Source organism: Cnephaeus nilssonii, assembly GCF_951640355.1.
Source record: "Cnephaeus nilssonii genome assembly, chromosome: 4".
NCBI lineage: Eukaryota > Metazoa > Chordata > Mammalia > Chiroptera > Vespertilionidae > Cnephaeus > Cnephaeus nilssonii.
In genome coordinates, this window is record NC_137075.1 from 45,070,037 (window position 1) to 45,091,526 (window position 21,490).

The window sequence follows — 21,490 nt, forward strand, 5'->3', positions numbered from 1 at the left end:
AAGTGCCCTTAGCTCAAAACAACCCGCCCACCACAGAAGCGCATCTTGGGGTGACTAGCTCTGAACCCCCACACTTGGCTTCCCCCTTCCTACCACTCTCTACACTCCCTCAGCATTTATAGGCCCTTTAAGACCCACCCCTCCCCCCAAATTTCTTCTGTGGAACCAACCTGTCCCCTGGCCTCAGCCCCACGGTTTGCTGCTCCACCGCCTCCAGCCAGCCGCAGTCACACAGCCGGGCAGGCTGGTGGCCCCGCGTGTGGGACGTATGACCCAGGCTGGTGCAAAGTAGATCCTGGTGCATGAAGTGCTGAGGGATGCGCCTCCTCCTTCCTGCTGGACGAGCCCCTCGGAGGATGCGAAGCTGGAGCTGCTGCTATAGCCGTCTTGCCGCCACATGAAAAGACCTGTCAGACGATGGAGCTGATCATCGTAACACTGAAACAATCGTGTCCAGGCCGAGGTGGGTTAACTGTGGAGCTAATGGCGCTTAAACTGGGTCCTCCTCTTGCCCGCGCCCTTCCAAGGCTCCGAAGAGCCCGGCAGTAGGGTCTGGTGGTCGTTCGCGAGTTCATAAAATTGCAATAGTAAGCTATTTACACGACAACCGGTCTAGACCACTTTCTTCCCATTCTTCCACCTTCTCTCTTAGCGTGGATGTGACTGATCCTATTTTTTAGGATCTGGGTAAGGAGAAGTTGAGTTAGAGATGCATCTAATTTCAGTTTAGTGGGACAAAATTGTGCGGTTTGCAGTCAGTTTCCTGTATAGTGAGGTTACTGCTAGCCATTCTGGTTTAGGAATCATTTCCAAAAAGACTCCTACCACCCGCTGTGCCAACTCATCTGGCATTGTGACACAGGCACACAAAGCCAGAGGTGGTGCTGCAGTAGGAGGAGAAGAGAGGATGAGAACCGCTGCTGTAGAGCCTAAGACCATCGGGAAACACAGATATTTACGTTATGGTTCATAACAGTAGCAAAATTACAGTTATGAAGTAGCAACGGAAATAATTTCATGGTTGGGGGTCACCACAACATGAGGGACTGCATTAAAGGGCCGCGGCATGAGAAAGGTTGAGAACCACTGCCCTAGAATAACACTCAATGACTGTCCTAGAGGAGAGGAGGCACCTGTCAGGGGTGGAGAAGGAGACAGAGCTGAGGCCCAGCTGATTCCAGGCAAAAGCAGGTGGTGGGACAGGTGGCAAGACGTGCTGTGTGAGGCAGGGATGACACACGCTTCAACGTTTGGCACCAAGTACCATGTCAGGATGAAGGCACAGGCAGGCCTGCGCTCTTGTGTCACGGGGAAGAGGTTACTCACTCAGATGACAAGAGACAAGGGGCGTTTCCTGTTCACGGCGGCTCAGGACCAAGCAGGAAAGGAGCACCGGCCCCGGCCTCATTCTAAGGCTATTGAAGAGGACGTGCCTCTCACCCAGCCAAGCTGCTCACTCACCCAACAAACACTTACTGGGTGTCTACCGTGTCCCAGACAGGGCCAGGTGAGTAAGCACAGGCCTGCTCTCACCTCAGGAAGCTTCTGGCCCGTGTGCAATCTGCCTTCCACTCCATGTCCCTCAGCCAGTGGAGCACACCAGTGTCTTAGAACTTGGGACTTACACGGCAGGCCCCAGCAGAGCCTCTGGAATGTCAAGGTGAAGAGCTATGGAAGAGCTGTAAACGCATATTATTTAGCTCATCACCTTGGTCTGGAGGCAGTGGTAGCAGGTACGTGAGCTGCAGGATGTTAAGATAGGAGCATGTCTGATGGACCTGGACCAGTCTTCCTTCAGGATTCATCTGCCTTCCCCCATCTGGCCTCTCCTTCTCTGCGGGGCTCTCTCTGCTCCCCACTCTGCCCTGTTGATCTTTTCCTCTTTGATTCTTCTTCCCATAAACCTCCCACACATTGGAAATGCGTGTATCTAAAATGTATAGTGTTTATAACTTTTATATCCTAGCTCATAATTTTTAAAATAGAGTCATTAAGGCTTTTATATGTTTTCAAAACACAAACCAAAACTAAGCTGTTTTAAGCATGAATGGGTCTTCTAATGATGTTTATTTCTGTGGGTTAGTTTACCTCAATAGAAAAACTCTTTCTCTAAACTCCAGTGGTGACCTCTCCCCGCAACACCAGATTGCACAGGACCCCACCCAAACCCATGTCCAGAATCTCAGGCATCCTGCTCTGTTGCTAGGAGTTCATATAAAATGCACCCTTCTCCCTTCACCCAGCTTTGACTTATCTGCAATGTGGTCGCTTTCCTGTAAACACCCCACAAACCTGCAACCCCCAAGGGCAAGGACCATGAGGCAATCAGCTTTTCTGGGTTTGGGAGGGGCGTGTCCTATACCGGTGCCACCTGCAAGGCCTGGATCCCCAACTCACCTGCAGCTGGGAAAGCCGCGCCAGCTGCCTCCCAGTGCTGAGGACGCCCCCCTCCCTCCCTGCTCCTCCAGGGGCAGAAGCGGGGCCTGGAGATGGGGCTGAACCCTGAGGGTCATCACACTGCCCAGCCACAGCCACACTAGACACTTTTTCTCATGTAGCAGGATTTTAAATGTATATGCTAATGTGCTTTCCATTTGTCCTGCACACCTTCCCCTCTTTGGCTAATGGCACCCGTTTTAAAAGCTGGAGAGAAAAAGGGGCCCTCCTTCTGCTTCAGTTCCAAAGTTAACTCTCCAGAGACAAGGCTTGAAGGCTGAATGTTGTGAGAAAATAAAGGAGTTTCTAAATTCCAAGAGTTTCCTTTTACAGATCATAAGCCAAGTCCTGTTTAGAGAGAGAGAGAGTACTGGAGGGACGTGCCCATCCAACAACACCAGATGAAGGGAGAAAGCTGGTACTTCCAGGAGGGGGGCAGGGAGGACAAGAGTGGGGGCCATTGTGTGTCTTCGCTCCTGCCCCAGCCCCAAACCCTGAGGGACAATTATGTACAAACAAATCATTTGGGTAAAATCCCGTAACTGTGGGCTTGCTCTTCTTTCTACAGGTGCACAATGGGAAAATCATGTCCCCTGAGAGAAGCACTGGTCAGACACAGGGATGCCCACAGTGGTGGTTAGAAATGATTGCGGGAGGGTCTACGTAAGGCAGGGGCATCAATGGTGCCCCCAATCTTCCTAAGCCCCCTGGTGCTATAGAAGGGACCCAGAAGTCTCCCTGAACTCCCACTGAGGGTGTAGAAGGTAGCTGAGCTGAGAGCGAAAGGCCTGCCAGGGGCTGCCATGGAGAGTGGTGGGGTGTGACAGAACCTGGGGGTGCCCAGCCTGAGCCAAAGGATGGACAGGGTCTGAATGAGGCAGAGTATTCTCAGGCCCCAAAGAGCTGAGGTGGGTCCAAGTCAGCAGTGGCCCTGACCTCACCAGCATAGAATAGGACAGTTGCCCCACCAGCTGTGATTTCAGCCAGCAGGAGCCAAAGGCCAGGCCAGGAAGACTCCAGAAAACCCCAAATAGATGCAGCTCACATTCCCCATCCTCCAAGGCGGTCCGAGGCTCTCCCTATGCCTAGCTGCCACATTGGCTCTGAAATATGCATTTCCTAAGAAAGGTTGCGTTTACCCAAATGTAAAACTGAACTTAGTTTATGTTAAGTGGCAGATTTTAGTTCTTCCCATTCCTTGGCAACCTCCCCCTTACACATGAAATGAGATAACACAAATTATAAAAATGAGATAGCACAAATTATAGAAATGCGATAACACAAATTATAAAAATGAAAAGAAATCTAAATGGGACATCTGGGAAAAGATTCACAGAGGAGGCATTCCTTAAGCGGAGATTTGGGAGATGGGTTGGTACTTACTGTTATTGCAACACCATTAAGTATTCTGTGCTACTTAAAAGTAGAGTACTGACATACTTCCTGGTGTAAGATGTTATTTCAGAGGTCATCCTTCTGGGCTGTCTGTAACCCCTCCCCATTCCCCTGCATACCCTTCCCAGACCTCTCACCACAGGCCCTGGGAAGCCCTCTCCATCACTCAGCTCCCACAACCTCTTTCTCCTGGCTCATAGCATATTGCCAGCCCTTCCCTTCCCCCCTTCCCCAGAAAGGCTGAGTGCAGGAGCCCACTAAAGCAGAAGCTTCCCACTAGGCATGGGTTAGGCACCCAACAGAGTCCCTCCCCCACCCCACCCTCACCCCAGGGCAGAGGAGTGTCTGGAAGCTGAAATCCCAGGAGCCCCATTCCCAGAAGGCTCAGACAGCAGGCAGAGGACCAGCTGCAACGGGGGATGGGAGGGTAGAGGTCGGGGGCGGGGGGCTGGAGGGGGCGAGGATTCCCCACTGAGGACACCCAGGCAGGAGGGCCCTGAGATCGGAGGTGGCAGAGTCAGCCTTGCTAGAGGATCAGAGTCTTTATATCTGAGGCTAATGTCAATGACGCTACATAACGTTCCATTATGCTGAGCGTACTAACTGAGCACAACTCATTCCCTTCAGAGGTGGGCATTACAGCAACATTTTGTATCAAATTAAGGTACATTTTAAGAAAGCATTTATTTATACTTCCTTAATCTTTAAGAAAAGGAAGAAAATTGTTATCAACAAGGCAACACTTCTGTTGCAAGAATCATGTGCACTCCAGTGAAAGGTTTTTCGGAACCCCTGGAATATAAATGTGACAGCACTAACATCAATGAAGATAACTCTGAACAGGATATTCTGTCTATACGTGATGAAACAAAACCAAAACAACCAGGAAATGCTTTCTTTGAAACAACAAACATAGCTAGATATGAAAAGATTAAAATCTCTACAAAAAGGTATTAAATAAGTTTCAATACTAGGTCTTCAAAGTTGTCAAATGAGGGGTGGCCTTGTTTGAAGAAGGACCCAGAGGAATGTTAGAAGTTTGAGCGTTTCAAGTTAGCTTCCAATTAGCTCTTGACCATTCCTCCACTTGCATAGATTCAGAAAGAGCATTTCCAGCACCTGGGATTATTGGTTCTTAACTCCAAGATAGCACCTTTGACATACTTGGTTTCTTAATATCATACTATTTTAAAGTATCAAATAATATTACTTCTCAGTTTTTCATTATTAGTCACCTTTTTATATAATGTTTCATTTGCTAATTCAAATATTTTTATCTACTTTCTCTGCTGACCACATATTGTGCATATTTAATGGTAATACTTACGTAAGTGGGGCAAAGAGCTGTGGGAGCAGGGGCGCAGGCCATGCAGCAGCAGCCTGACCACGGGCGGCTCAGCACTCAGGGAGGGGAGCCTGTGTGCAGAGGGACCAGACCGCTGGGTCAGGGTGAGTCTTTTTCATCAACCTAAACCCCGCTGACCCTGGAGAAGTTCTCAATATTTGGTGGACCAAAGTGGCTTGGGAGAGACAGACTTGTTCAGATCAAAAGAAACATCTGTGAAAGAGCCAGAAATTCAGGCCAGGCTCTCTCGCATGCACACACACCCATATTGTTTCACACACACGTTAGCTTCCAGGACAATGAGCCCATTTGCATGAGGTGGTGGCTGCACACCTGGCCCAAGTTCAAAGAGCCGACTGCGGCTAATCAGGGAGGAAACTGTGCAAACCCACTAAGGCGAGCCATGCCAGCATGGATCCATCACCCCACAGCCATCAGGAAGCTGGTCAGAGAAGGCGCTGAGGTGTGAGGAGGGATGGGAGTGGCTGCCAAGCAAAGAGAAAGAGATGAAAGGATGGTGAACCAGAAACCAAGACCAGCAACTAAAAACAAAGTACCTGTGTAGACATAATGTTTTGTTGCTATTAATCCTCACTCGAGGATATTTTTCCGTTGATTTTTAGGGAGAATGGAAGAGAAAAGGAAAGACAGAGAGAAACATCGATATGAGAGAAACACATTGATAGGTTGCCTTCTGCATGAGCCCCAACCAGGGCCCGGGCCGGGGAGGAGCCAGCAACCAAGGTATGTGCCCTTGACTGGAATTGAACCCAGGAACCTTTGGTCCACAGGATGATGCTCTATCCACTGAGCCAAACTGGCTAGGGCTGTTTTTATTGATTTTTAGAGAGAGAGGAAGGGAGAGGAATAGAGAAATAGAAACATTGCTGAGAGAGGAACATCATCCTTCAGCTGCCTCCTGCACGCCTCCTACTGGAGATTGAGCCTGCAACCTGGGCATGTGCCTTGACTGGGAATCGAACTGTGACCTCTTGGTTCCTGGGTCAATGCTCACCATCTGAGCGTTGACCTTCCCATTGATTTTTTTTTTTTTAGAGAGAAAGAGTTGAAAGGTGGGAGGGAGAGAGAGTAAGAGAGAGAGAGAAACATCCATGTGAGAGAGACATATCAATAGTTGCCTCCATCATGCACCCTGTCCTGGGGTGGGGGATTGAACTTGCAATCCAGGTACGTGTCTTTGACTGGGAATCGAACCCATGACCCTTCGGTGTGCAGGCTGACACTCTAACCACCAAGAAACACTGGCCAGGGCCAAACAATGTTGAGTGAAAGATGCCAGACACAGAAGAGTATACACTGCATGATTCCATGTATGCCAGGCTCTGGAACAGACAATATTAATCTATTGACAGAAGTTAAAAAGGGGTTACCTTTGGTTGGAATTACTTTCTGGGAGGAGATACAAGAGAACCCTCAGATGTGATTAAAGTATTCTATATCTTGACTGAGTGGTCGTTACTCCTGGTGCAAATATCCATCCAGCTGCACATTCATCTGTATAAGTTATACACAATTAAAAACTTAAAAATATATGAGTCTGCAATTGGGTGAAATCAGAGAGCCAAAAATTAAACTGATTAATGGATCAAAACCCTAGAAAAGCTCAGATTCCTCTAAAGGTAAAGATGCAGATGAACCTGAAAACAGGAGGATTGTATGGAAGCTGGAAGAATATCCTTGTTCCACAGATCACCTGCCCAAGCCCAGCAAAAGGTTAGAGATTTACTCTCTGAAGAGGAGGGAGAGTCAAGGAAAGCAGACTCCAGGACTACAGGCTCAGCCGTGAGCAGGCAGACGGAGGGGAAGTCCTCATACTGAAATGTGCGTTACCACCCACAGGCTTCTTTCCCACTCAGCCCTGAGAATGCTGGCAGCCAGCCTTACACCCACCGCCCTCACCATTGCCACCACACCAGGCAGGAGAACAGAGAGTCCCTTTCAGTGAAACTGACCAACGAAAGGGACAAAAACCTTCCAATCTGACAGGTAAGGGTTGTACTACACCGTTCTAGGTCCCAGCCTGGTCAACTTACAGTGAAGTCCTTACTCAACCAATTCGGACCATATGCACAGGGCTTCCAGAGATCACTTCAGTTCCTCACTCTTAAATGTGAACAAACAGCTGAGGATCACCAAGCATTTGAAGAAATCCTAAAAGTCATTTACTAATAACTGAAGATAAAAACTACAAAACAAAGAGACTCGGAGGAAACAGACACAATGCAGGAAGCAGGAGAACATTTAAAAAAAACTGTAGCCCGGCCTATATGGCTCAGTGGTTGAGCATTGACCTGTGAACCAGGAGGTCACGGTTCGATTCCCAGTCAGGGCACATGCCCAGGTTGCAGGCTCGATCCCCAGTAGGGGGCATGCAGGAGGCAGCTGATCAACGATTCTCTCATCATTGATATTTCTATCTATCCCCCTCTCCCTTCCTTTCTGAAATCAATAAAAATATTTTTAAATAAAAAACAATAATTAATATCTTTGGTCAGATAAAAAAGATGATGCATCTCTGCAAGAAAAATGGGATGCCACAATATGGAACATTCAGAGAATATAAAGAACTCCTACACATTAAAAATATGACAGAAACAAATAAAATTAATGGAAGAATTAGTCAATAAAGTTGAAAAAGTCTCCCTGCAAGCAAAACAGAAATATAAAGAAATTAAAATAAAAGATTTAAGATAAGAAAATTCATAAAGGCACCAAGAAATCAAGTACCTTATATTAGGAGTTTCAGGAACAGATAATGAAGGAAATGATTAGAGAAGTTGTTGAAGAAATAACAGGAAAATATTGCTGAACCAGAAGAGTCTCTAGATTAAAAGGGTTCACTCAGGACACAGGACACTCGATAACAACAACAAAAAGATCCTTACCAATGGACACTGTCATGAAACCTCAGAAATCTGGACTAAAAGTAACAGGAAGAAACAAGGTCATACACAAAAGACTGGAAATCATAATGGAATTGAACTTAACAGCAACACCAGAGGTTAGGAGGCAATGGGACACTGTCTTAAAAATCTAGACAGAAAATGACTTCCAACTTAGAATTTTATTCCTAAACTATTAGCCAAAAGTGAGAGTGGAATATAGATAAATACAAAAGCAAGTTCTCGAGTTAATTTTACCTTTCTCATGAGCTATCAGAGACGTGCTTTCTAAACCTTGAAGAGCAGGTGGGTCTCCTGGTGAACTTGGTAAAGTGCAGATTCTGATTTTGTAGGTCTGGGGTAGGGCCTGAGATTCATAATTTCTTCAAGCTCATGCCAATGCTGCTGGTCCATAGACCACACTTTGGGAATTAAGGTACTAGAGGATGTGTCCCACCAAAATGAGAATAAACCAACTAAGAGGAAGAAGATCCAAGAAACTGAGGCTCCAGCATAAAAGCCAGTCAAAGGAAATACCCAGAAGGATGTTGAAGGGAAATCCCAGGACATTACCTACAGGGTAACCAGTCCAAACTGGAACATCAGGAAACATCAAAAGCAGGAGGAGGTCAAAGAGGAAAAATTATGAAACTTATAATCACTTGACATATTAACAGTCAACTTATACTCTGATGAGAGTTTGAGGACAAATTAGTGACAGTAACATAGAAAACTAAGCAAATGAGACTCGGCATCATGCAGCCGCCGCCTCCAGGGACAATGGTGGCCCGCCTGCTGCTGTGTGCCTGGCCCCAGGTCCCTGCCGTCGGCCAGGGAGCCCCCCGCAGCCCCTGAGCGCCTGCTCTGGCCCGGACAGTACCTGCAGCGCAGCATTGTGCCCACCGTGCACTACTAGGACAGCCTGCCCAGGCTGCCTGTTCCCAAACTTGAAGACACCATTAGAAGGTACCTCAGTGCACAGAAGGCTCTCTTGGATGATGGGCAGTTCAGGAAAACAGAAGAATTTTGCAAGAATTTTGAAAATAGGATTGGAAAAGAATTGCACAATCAGCTGGTTGCTCAGGACAAGCAGAATAAACATACGAGCGACATTTCAGAGTCAAGAAAGGAAAGAGAATGAGGAAGAAAAGGCAATTAATAAACATTAGGGCAATGCAAATCAGAACCACAGTGATGGTTACCCACCAGACTGGCTCCAATCAAAAAGACAAACAATAACAAATGTTGCAAGGATGTGGAGAAATTGGAACCCTCATACACTGCTGGTGGTAAAGGTGCAGGCACTTTGGAAAAGACTTAGCAGTTCCTCAAAAGGTCAAACATATACTTAACACATGACCTAGCCATTCCACTCCTAGTTATATCCCCAAGAGAATTCATAATAACCAAAAAAGTGGAAACAACCCAGATGTCCATCAACTGATGGCAAATGTGCTATCTATACTAATAATAGAGGAATATGCAAATTGTCTGGGACTCTGTCACAGTAACAACCGAACAGCAGGCTGAGTGGGGCAACAAGGTCGGCAGGGGGGTTAGTGAGGGACCACCAAATAACTGAACAGTAGGCTGCGTGGGGCAACCAGGCCGGCAGGGGAGAGCAGTTGGGGGTGACCAGGCTGGCAGGGGGGCAGTTGGGGGCGACCAAGCCTGCAGGGGAGGGCAGTGGGCAACCAGGCCTGCAGGGGAGGGCAGTTAGGGGTGACCAGGCCTGCAGGGGAGGGCAGTTGAGGGCAACTAGGCTGGCAGGGGAGGGCAGTTAGGGGCAATATCAGGCCGGCAGTTGAGGGCAGTTGGGGGTGAGATCAGGCCAGCAGGGGAGCAGTTAGGGGGCGATCAGGCTGGCAGGCAGAAGTGGTTAGGTGCAATCAGGCAGGTGAACAGTTAGGAGCCAGAAGTCCCGGATTGTGAGAGGGATGTCCAACTGCCGGTTTAGGCCTGATCCCGCAGGGGTCCCAGATTGGAGACAGTGCAGGCTGGGCTGAGGGACATACACACACACACACACCCCCATACACGAATTTCACGCACCAGGCCTTTAGTATCTATATAATGGAACATTATTCAGCAATAAAAAGAAATGAAGAACTGATACATGCTACAACATTGATGAACTTCAAAAACATTATTGTCCCTGGTTTTATATGTACTTAACTGCTTGAGACCCCACTGTCCTGAACTTTAATCCATTTATGGCATTCAATCCTGACCCAAAGACTGAGTATAATGAACAGCTCACCCGGGCGACCAACATGACGGTTTCTGCCATCCGGCTTCTGAAGACACTCCCGGCTGGCCTTTTGGAACCAGAAGCGTTCTACTTGAGCCCTGCCAAAAGAAACTCATACACTTTGTGCCTCCCTCTCTATCTTGGTATGGTGCCTACTTGGTCAATGCATATCCACTGGATATGTCCCAGTATTTTTGGCTTTTCAATTCAACTCATTAACCCAGACCTAGTCAGGATGAACTCTTCACTGATGACAAGGCCAGACACCTCTTGGTCCTATGAAAAGGACATTTCTATGTCTTTGATGTCCTGGATCAAAATGGGAACATTGTGAGCGCCTCTGAAATCCAGGCTCATCTGAAGTACATTCTCTCAGACAATAGCCCTGCCCCCGAGTTTCCACTGGCATATCTGCCCAGTGAGAACCGAGATATCTGGGCAGAGCTCAGGCAGAAGCTGGTGAGTGGTGGCGACGAGGAGACCCTGAGGAAAGTGGACTGTGCTGTGTTCTGTCTCTGCCTAGATGACTTCTCCATTAAGGACCTTGTCCAATTGTCCACATACCATGCTGCACAGTGATGGAACACACATCTGGTTCGATAAATCCTTTAACCTCATTATAGCCAAGGACGGCACGGCCACTGTCCACTTTGAGCATGCTTGGGGCCATGGGGTTGCAGTGCTCAGGTTTTCCAATGACGTGTTTAAAGGCAGTATTCAGGCCCCTGTCATCACTCCACAGAGCCAGCCGGCCAGCACTGACTCCTCTGTTGCTGTGCAGAAACAACTTCAAGCTGAACGATGCCTTAAAGACTGGCATCGTTGCTGCTAAGGAAAAGTTTGATGCCACCATGCAAACTGCATCCAGGTTCAGAGAGGAGGCAAAGAATTCTTGAAGAAGCAGAAGCTGAGCCCTGACTCAGTGGCCCGGCTGGCCTTCCAGATGGCCTTTCTGAGGCAATATGGGCAGACGGTGGCCACCTACGAGTCCTGCAGCACTGCGGCGTTCAAGCACGGCCACACCGAGACCACCCGCCCGCCTCCATCTTCACAAAGAGGTGCGCTGAGGCCTTTGTCAGGGAGCCCTCCAAGCACAGCGAGGGAGAGCTTAAGCAGATGATGGCCGAGTGCTCCAGAACCACGGCCAGCTGACCAAAGAAGCGGCCATGGGCCGGGGTTTTGACTGACACTTATTTGCTCTGCGGTACCTGGCAGCAGCCAAAGGGATTGCCCTGCCTGAGCTCTATCTGGACCCTGCATGAGGGCAGATAAACCACAACATCCTGTCCACCAGCACACTGACCAGCCCAGCAGTGGACATTGGTGGCTTTGCCCCCGTGGTCCCTGATGGCTTTGGTGCTGGGTATGCCGTTCATGACAACTGGACAGGCTACAACGTCTCCTCCTACACAGGCCACAATGCCCGGGAGTTTCTCCGATGTGCGCAGAAGGCCTAGGTGACATGTTTGATGCCATGGAAGGCAAATCCATCAGAACTTAGCTTCTGGGCAGGTTAAAAGCCTCCATTTCCATGTAGATGCTGCATCTACATGAAAATTGAGGCCTGTGTAGCCAATAGGTGCTATTCTGTGACTATTGGAACTAATGAGGTGCCTCAGCAGCCAATGCTGTGAAGCTTGAGCTTTAAAATCATGGTTTTAAAACTAAACTTGTAATTTCCAAGTGGAATTAGATCACAATTAGATATGATGTGAGATTTCAATTTTAAGAGCATTAGATTAGGAGGGTAGGATTTGGAAAAATAACTCAGGTGTATTTATTGTTGAAGCAGAAATAAAATGTAATTGTTGCAAAAAGAAAGAAAGAAAGAAAGCTAAGCAAATGAAAAATGAGGCAAGTATTAACGCCAAGAAAACTAAAAGTTAAGGATAAAAGGATATAATCGTATACTGCATAATCACAATAATGTACATAATAAATGTTGACCAAAAAATGATAACAATATTGAGAATTGAGGGAGAATAGGATAAAAGAACCAAGTCCTCATCTTCCATAGTAGGAAGTAAATAAAAATCAAGAAAAAAACAGTATAAGCATGTTGCTTAGAAATATGGAGGCAAATACCAACTAAAAGAGTTCAATGCAGTTGCTGCCAGTGAGTGGGAGTGGGGCAGGGGGTTAATGCTTTTCATTATAAGCTTTGTAAAACTATTTGATTTTTTTTTAATCCTCATCCGAGAACATTTTTCCATTGATTTTTAGAGAGAGTGTAAGAGAGAGAGAAAGACAGATAGAAACATCGATGTGAGAAAAACACATTGATTGGTTGCCTCCTGCACGCGCCCCAACCAGGGCCCAGGCTGGGGAGGAGTCTACAACTGAGGTACATGCCCTTGACCAGAATCGAACCCGAGACCCTTCAGTCAGCAAGCCACCGCTCTATCCACTGAGCCAAACTGGCTAGGGCCTATTTGATTTTTAAAAAACTAAGTGCATGGATTACTTTAATAAAAATAAAGATATTTTCTGAAAATGTGGATGCTTTGTCATTAACAGACCACTTATAATACCCATCACAATTTATTGCCACTCCCCAGTGCTTCAGGACCCATGGCTTCAAACCACAGCTCAGAGTCAGTTCATTTCCTTCAGATGCTCACTCAGTTCCAGCAGAGGCCACAGAGACAGGGGAGTTTGCGGGTACAGCAATGGTACAGCAATAGCAAATTACAGCGATGGTTCTAAAAGTTCCTGACATCCAGGAAGACATTCAACAGGTTCCTGGACAAGGTAATTCTATGCTGTGCCTATCTTTTCCAAAAGGGAAACTTTCCCTCCTGAGTTTTCTTTTTCAGTAAGTAGCAGCAACATCCACTCAATTGCCCAAGGATCAGTCAGAATTTTTCCAGGTGCAAGTACCAGAAACCAAACTCCAACTGGCTTAAGCAGAAAAGCAATTCACGGAGTCCATGAAGTCCAGGGGAAACCCTGGGAGAAGCTTAGGTTCCAATCCTGTCTTCAATATTCCCCATTGTGTAACTTGGATGAAATACTTTAGTCACCTATAACATGAGGGTTATAATAGTACTAGAGGCCCAGTGCACAATATTCAAGCCCTGGAAAGGGGTGGGGGGTCCCCTCAGCCTGGCCTGCGCCCTCTCGCAGTCCAGGACCTAAGCTGGCAGTCGGACATCCCCCTCGCAGTACAGGACCCCTCACTCCTTACTGTCCGCCTGCTCGCTGCTCCTTACCACTCGGCTCACTGCTCCTTAGCACTGCCGGGGAGGTGGGAGAGGCTCCTGCCACCGCCACTGCGCTCCCCAGCCTTGAGCCTGCTTCCGGCTGAGCGGCGCTCCCCCTGTGGGAGCGCACTGACCACCAGGGGGCAGCTCCTGCGTTAAGTGTCTGCGCCCTGGTGGTCAGTGCGCATTATAGTGACTGGTTATTCTGCCGGTTGTTTCGCTGTTCAGTCGATTTGCATATTAGGGTTTTATTATATAGGATTGTTGTGACTATGAAATGAGTTAACATTTTAAAGTATTTTAAATAGTGCCTGGTACATAGCCAACACTTAATAGATAATACCTATTATTCTAAGCTATTATCCAGGAATCACAACAAATCTGGAGGACTAATAAAAATATTCATCCTGCCCAGCCGGTGTCACTCAGGGGTTGAGCGTAGACCCACAAACCGAGAGGTCACTGGTTCAATTCCTGGTCAGGACACATGCCCAGGTTTTGGGCTCAATCCCCAGTGGGTGTGCAGGAGGCAGCCAATCAATGTTTCTTTTTCGTAGATGTTTCTCTCTATCCCTCTCCATTACTCTCTGTAAAAATCCATAAAAAATATTTAAAATATATACATATACATAAAACTGTATGTTTGTTCAATCTGATTTATCAAGTGACACATAAATATAAACAAAATTTAAAACTGCAGAAAATTGAAAGAGTGAAAAAAAATAGTCATAATCTCATCATCCAAAAACAGTACTATTAACATTTTAAAAAATATATTCATCCTGGACAAATTGTAGTGTAACTGCAGAATAACAAAGATAAAGAACAAAATATTAAAAGCCCTCGGGAAGGAGAGACCAGTTGCCTACAAAGGACTGACAATCAGTAAAAGAGCCAGAATTAACTAAAATATCTTTGCCCGGCCAGGGTGGCTCAGTGGTTGAGTGTCACCCTGTGAACCATGAGGTCACAGTTCGATTCCTGGGCAGGGCACATGCCAGGGTTGTGGGCTCAATCCCCAGTGTGGGACGTGCAGGAGGCAGCTGATCAAAGATTCTCTCTCATCACTGATGTTTCTCTCTCTCTCTCCCTCTCCCTTTCTCTCTGAAATCAATAAAAAAATATATATTTTTTAAAGGCAGTAAAATATCTTCAAAATGCTGAGAGAAAAAAAATGGCCAAATAAGAATTATGACTCAGCCAAACTTAAAACTGATCAGTAAATGAAGAGCCTATCAGACCCACAACTGAAAATTTATCACCAACACCCCTCATCAACTACTTCTAAGGATTTACTCCTGGAAGAAGGAACTAGAACTCGTAACAAAGGGTGAAAGGATAGCATTGGTGGGAAAACAAGTTAGTAAACATATGGTAAATCAAAATACTGACTATACTAATAATAATGATGATGACTAATGTTGGCAATAATAAAGAGGGAAGTAAAACAGGACAATGTCAAGTCAAATGGAAAATATGACAGAGCTAATGCATTCTGAGGTTTGTATTGGAAGGGAGTAAAGAAATTAACTTTAAACTTTGCTAATTTAAGTAAGCAAATTAAGTAAACAAAGTAAAATTTAACGTATTTACAAACAGAATAGAAATGGAGCAGATAAATTTCAATATAATAGGAAGGGGGTTAAAAAATAAAAAAGAATTCAGGAAAAAAAACTTAGAAAAAGCAGCGTGAATAGAAGGCACAAAATAAAACAGTGGTAATGAATCTAAATATTTCAATAATCACAATAAATATTAACGGACAAATTCATCAATTTACTTTTCTGTGTGATTAAAGTTTATCATAATAAAACAGTTTTAAAAGAGTGACTGTCGGTCTAGGGTTTCTAAAAACCATTAATTGCCATGTTCAAGGGTGCACTGAAAACATAAGGACCCAAAAAGTGGAAAATAAGAGACTAGAAAAAGCTGTATCAGGAAACACTGATCATCAGGAAACTGGTATACATGTAGATAAAGAGACTTCAATGGGAAGGTCATCAGGGATAAAAAAAATTGAATGATTAACAAAGACCTTAAAAATATGCCATGTTCCTAGATAGAAAGACTCCGTACTTAAAGATGTCAATTGTTTCCAAAGTTAATCTGTACATTTAATGCCATTACAAATGAAATTCACCAACAGCTTTCAATGAAACTTGACAAGTTTTACCTAAGATTTTATACAGAGGGGATTGCTTTGTACTTTGCTTTCCCACAGGGAGTGCCTTAGGCAATTCCTCACAAAGGCACTGCATGCCCATGTGATAGGGCACAAAGTGAGGAGGGCCCATGGTATCTTAGAAACTCTTCCTTGTTTTAATAAAATAAAAAAGCAAATTTCTGATTAACCAGAAAGAGAAACTGTGGCAGTCTGGGTCCAATCAAGAGTGGGGGCCCTAACCGGTTTGGCTCAGTGGATAGAGCGTCAGCCTGTGGACTGAAGGGTCCCGGGTTCGATTCCGGTCAAGGGCGTGTACCTTGGTTGCGGGCACATCCCCAGTAGGGGGTGTGCAGGAGGCAGCTGATCGATGTTTCTCTCTCATCGATGTTTCTAACTCTCTATCCCTCTCCCTTCCTTTCTGTAAAAAATCAATAAAATATATATATATTTTAAAAAGAGTGGGTTAAGTGGGATGCTTAATATCATATAAAGAAGTGTTAGCTAAGGTAAAAGAGTAACTCTAAGCTAGCCTACCCCTGAGGAAGAGCACCCAAGGAGGGACAACCTCGGAAAGGGGTGGGCCCTGTGGGAGAAGGTGGGCCCGGCCCTCTGGCTGGCAGAGACGTCTGCTGCTTTGGCCAGGCCAGAGCTGGTCTGGAGTTGCTGGGCAAGCAATAGGCACCTCTCCAGAGCAGGTGTCCGCCACTGCTGGTGTGGGTGTCCGTGTGAGCCCAGGCACCGGGGAGGTGGGCAGGAGCCCTCCACAGCATGAGGGCAACGCGGAGGCCACTCTGCAGTGCAGGTGGGGGAGCAGGTGGTCAGCACCCGCTGGCGTGGGTGTGAGGCAGGAGCTGGGCACCAGCGGGGCAGGAGCATCTGTGTGCTCAGTGGGCAGGCTCCACCGATTTCTCACGCCCACGCCCCAGCCCCAGCCCCGGCTACAGCAGGGGAGTCTCTCCTCCTGCCACGTCCCTCCTGAGGAGCTTCCCGGGGTGCTCATCCCAAAGGAGGGACCCTCACAGGAATCTTGTTTATCACGGGGCTTATGCACCCAGGGGGCATTGGAGCCGAGAGGCAGTAATTGACAACTGACAGACCAGCCGTGACTGTCCGGGCAGCACGGTTCTCTCCCTGACACGGTCACTCTTAGTTTCAGGCCGACCTCGAGGAGAATCTTTCATTTCCTCTGGTAGACGCTGCCTGACGTGTCGCAAATCCGTGCATTTTCCCTCTGAAAAGACTCTGAGCCATGCTCTCTTTCTCTCTTCCTGTTCTTGAGCTCTTGTTCCTCACCCCCCCCCCCAACCCCCAACCCCGTTTCAGGGCTCTTAAAGGGGTCTCCTTGCCTCCATTCTCTTCAGCTCCTTAACTCCTCCTTTATTTTCCATCTTTGTCTCACACATGCACACCCTCAGTCAAGAACATATAAGAGTTCTGATTTGCCAACTTTACTGAATCCAAACCCTCCGACCGACGCGGGGTCCCCACTGTCTGGCTCTCCCTGGCGCAGCCAGCGACCTTGCTGCTCCCGACACCCACAGTGGAACTCTTCTCACGTCCCCTCCAGGACGACCCCCGCCCCCACCCTCTGTTCCCCTCTCCCTCGCCCTGGTGGCCTCTCTCCCCTCCTCTGACTATTCTCTGTGACCTGATTAAGCCCCTTCCTTCAAGAAGTCTTCTCATGAGGATGTGCCCTTCTCCTCGATCTCCTCACACGGGCAGCCAGCACCAGGCAGCTCACCCCTCAGCCACTAGCTCTGTTCTTCCCACGAAAACTGCCGAATGACTGCTCATCTTTCCCACAAGCTGAGTCCTAAAGCCCATCCCCAGACTGGCCATGGGGGTGGCCCGGAGCTGGTGCCGGTTGGATGGGCGGGTTGTTAGGTCGTGCAGCAGATTGGGCGGAAAGGGCCAGTGTCCGTGACTCACAGCCTGCTGGCCCTTTCTGGGCCGAGGCCTGGGGAGCCGTTCCGCCAGCTGGCTCTGGGCCCGGCCCGGAGGGGCCCACGGGCTGCAGGAAGTACCTTGTGCAATGCTCAAGGGAGACTGAGGGTGGGGCTGACAGCTGCCCACGTCACAGTCCTCACCCAGGGGAGGGTGGGGCTGACAGGCCCTCGAGGGGCTGGTGGCCTGGGTGTGACAGCAGCCAGTTGGGTCAGTATGTGACTGACAGACAGACAGATACACCACATATTGTTCTTGAGGCTCAGCCCGGCTCACTCTGGCGTGCCCTTCAGCCCTGTTTCCGACTTTATTGAACGCTCCCCAGGTGCAGTCCTTTTTTCCTTTTTAGACGTGAGCCTCTCATGATGTTCTCCACACCCGGGCCCCAAACAGAACATACTTTAAGTAAGCACTCAAAGATATAGGGTGGTATGGTGGTTAATTGCCTGCATGTTGGAATTTATAAAAACCCCTGAGCTGAGACGTTTGATGAGCATGAGTAAACTGAGCGTCCCGCCCCTGCAGTGGGAGTCTCCCTTTTGCTCCGTGTTTCCCTGAGGCTCTGGGGGCAGCCTGGCTACATTTTGGCCTCTCTCTTTTACAAAAGACATCGAGAACGCTCCCGGAGGCCTGTCCACCCCTGTCCCGCTCTCTGTTGGCAACTTTGCTCCAGAACTCCCCACGCTGGAATCCGCTCCTTTTCATTCACAGGTGTTTCTCCCAATACATTTCTTGCACAGTCAAGCCCCTTCTCAGGGAACCTGAATTCACACAGGCCCCGTCCCCAAGGTGGGGCTTCCTTAGAAGGAGGACCCTGAGAGGGGTCATGAGAGGAGAGTCTGTCCCAAACCCCTGCAGTGCGCCAGCTGGGGTGATGCAAATCTTGAGTGGGAAGTGGGAGGCGAGTCTCCTCATGCCTCGTGTCCCACATTCTAGTCTGTGCTGGAGTCGCCTCTCAGGCCAGGCCATCCCTGACTCTTGTTGCCCCCACGCCCTGGTCTGAGCCCTCTGGCCCGCACTTCAGATCCATTCTTCTGGGGCACGAGAATAATTACCGTGAATATTGTTTGGGTGGACCAGTGTTCCCACAGGACTGGGGGAAGTTTATTGCCAGCTCTTCTCAAACCAGCCGTGGGAGTAGAGAGAACTTTAGGTGGGATGCAGCCCCTTGGCACTGAGACCAGCTGCTAAGGGGGCCAGGTCTGGAAGGCCAGGACACTCCAGCCCAGAGAGGGTCCTGGCTGTGCCCAGTGCAGATTGGCTTAAACCTCCAGACCTTGGAGGATCAGAGGGTGGCTCTTGGGGTCCCTGGAGGCCTCCTCCTGCCCCTAACCTTCAGGATATCAGTCTGCAGCATGTCACTGTTGTCACATGGGTGCAAGAAGTGGTCAAACTCTTTCCCTTTGGACATAAATGTAGGAAAAAAATAGAGTGAGGAGAAATTGAAAAGTTTGCTTGGCTGCCCGGGACACCTGCCTCAGGCGGGAGAGAAGGCGTTCAGGAGCAGGTCACAGAGGCCTCCCACTTAGCTGGTAAGATGAGGCCACCAGGATGGGCACAGGCTGGCTTTCATGTGTGGAACTAGAAATACGGGTAGACTGGTCCCCACTGAGACTCCAAAGGGACCACTGCTGTTTATCATTCTTTCTCGGGAATAATAAGGACAATCATCAGGTCTATGGTCTATCATTGCAATCACTCACTGACCCCCTCTCTCAACCTGCTTGCCCATCTCTTGCTTTATTATACTCGCTTGGCAGCACACAACCCTGATGGAATCCAACTCTTGGACCACTTGGCACCTGCACCCACATAGCTGATAGTGTCACTTTAACTCCATGACCATGAGCATCAAGTAGGTCCTTGTGCTGCTCAGCAGATCTAGTCTGTGTCTCTATTCGATGTGCTCTTTCACTCTAATGGCCCGGTCATACTTTCTCCTCTATCCAAAAACCTCCTCCAAATTCTCAGCTGATGGCCTTGATTCCTATTTTCAGGCATACTGAGAAATAGAAACAACTAGAAAAGAACTTCCCCAAGCTCTCACCACCAACCATCTCTGTTCTTGCTGTGTCCCCAGCCTTCCCTTTCGTAACTAGTGGTCAATCGGCCATCTCTTATCTAAGGCCAACCCACCCACTGTCCACTAGATCCTATCCTTGCTCCCTAACTCATGGACATTGCTCCAGAATTTTATTTTAATTTTTTTGTCTAAAGTTTTACATATGTCTACTTTTTCCCCAATTGACACCCCCCCCCCCCCCCCCCCCCAGCCATTCCCACCCCGGGCAAGTCCCCACCGCCCCGTGCCTGTGTCCATTGGTTATGCTAATATGCATGCATACAAGTCCTTTGGTTGCTCTCTAACACCCCACCACCCCCCGCCCGCTCCCCTGCCATTTGTCTCTGGATATATTCTTGTTCATCAAATTAAGTTGATCATTATATCCCACATATGAGTGAGATCATGTGATATTTATCTTTCTCTGGCTTATTTCGCTTAGCATAATGCTCTCCAGTTCCATCCATGCTGTTGCAAATAGTAAAAGTTTATTCTTTTTCATAGCGGCATAGTATTCCATTGTGTAGATGTACCACAGTTTTTAATCCACTCATCTGCTGATGGGCACTTAGGCTGTTTCCAAATCTTAGCTATTGTAAATTGTGCTGCTATGAACATAGGGGTGCATATATCCTTTCTGATTGGTGTTTCTAGTTTCTTGGGATATATTCCTAGAAGTGGGACTACTGGGTCAAATGGAGTTTCATTTTTAACTTTTTGAGGAAACTCCATGCTGTCTTCCACAGTGGCTGCACCAGTCTGCATTCCCACCAGCAGTGCAGGAGGGTTCCGCTCCAGAAATTTTTCATCCTCTTTCCTGCATCATCACTTTTCTTCTTCTATTGGATCATACCTGTCAGTGACTAAACATGCAGTAATTCCTCACTCTCACAACAAAAACTCTCCCCCCCCCCCAACATATCACATCTCTTTAGCTACTTCCCCATTCCTTTGTTCTTCTTTATAGCCCCTCAACAGAGTTTCTCTCCTCCCACTCTCTCTTGAACCATCAGGTTTCTCTCCTATCACTTCACCAAAGTGCTCACCAGGCCCCCAGTGAACCCACATTGCTAATCCAGTGATGAGTCCTCAGTCTTTACCTTACTTGGCCTCTCAGTGGCATGTAAGGCGGTTGGTGATGCTCTCCTCCTGGGAATGCTCTCTTCCGCTGGCTTCCGGACACCACACTTAGTTGGTATTTCTTCTCCCTCACCAGCTGCTCCTTCACAGTCACCTCTGCTGCCTCTTCCCACCTTCCTGACCTCTCAAGGTTGGAGTGCCCATGACTCAGCTCTTAGACTTCTTTTTGTCTACTTTTCCCTGTCTATACTCACTCCCTTAATGATTTTCTTCCAGTCTCTTGGCCTTAAGTGCCATTTCTAAAGTGATGGTTCCCAAATTTATATCACTAGACCAGGCCCCCCAATTCCAGGCTTGTATTGCTGAGTCCTTCTTTCTGGGGACCTGGCTTTCCTTTAAATCAATGGATTTCAGGTCCAGAAACTGAAATGTGTATATAAAATCATATAGTCATATATCTTAATTAGATATAATAATATATCAATATATTAATGTATAATTAATAACATGTATTAATTACATATAACATCCAAGGCAATTATACATTCTTTTCTATGTACTGCCTGTTCATCTACTTTGCCTATTTTTCTATCAGGTCTTTGGGCTTTCCTTTTTTTGAATTTTAAGAGTTCTTAGCATATAAGTAAAATAAACCAGCCAGAGAAAGACAAGTACTATATGATTTCACTCATATGTGAAATTTAATG

At 47.5% G+C, this 21,490-nt stretch overlaps 1 pseudogene across 1 annotated transcript; it reads left to right on the forward strand.

The window, feature by feature from the left end:
• Positions 1-8,859: 8,859 nt before the first annotated feature.
• LOC307097770 (carnitine O-palmitoyltransferase 2, mitochondrial-like) lies at positions 8,860-11,831 on the forward strand (annotated as a pseudogene). Its single transcript has 2 exons — positions 8,860-9,198; positions 10,232-11,831. The product of its transcript is annotated as a carnitine O-palmitoyltransferase 2, mitochondrial-like (transcript).
• The last annotated feature ends 9,659 nt before the right edge of the window (positions 11,832-21,490 follow it).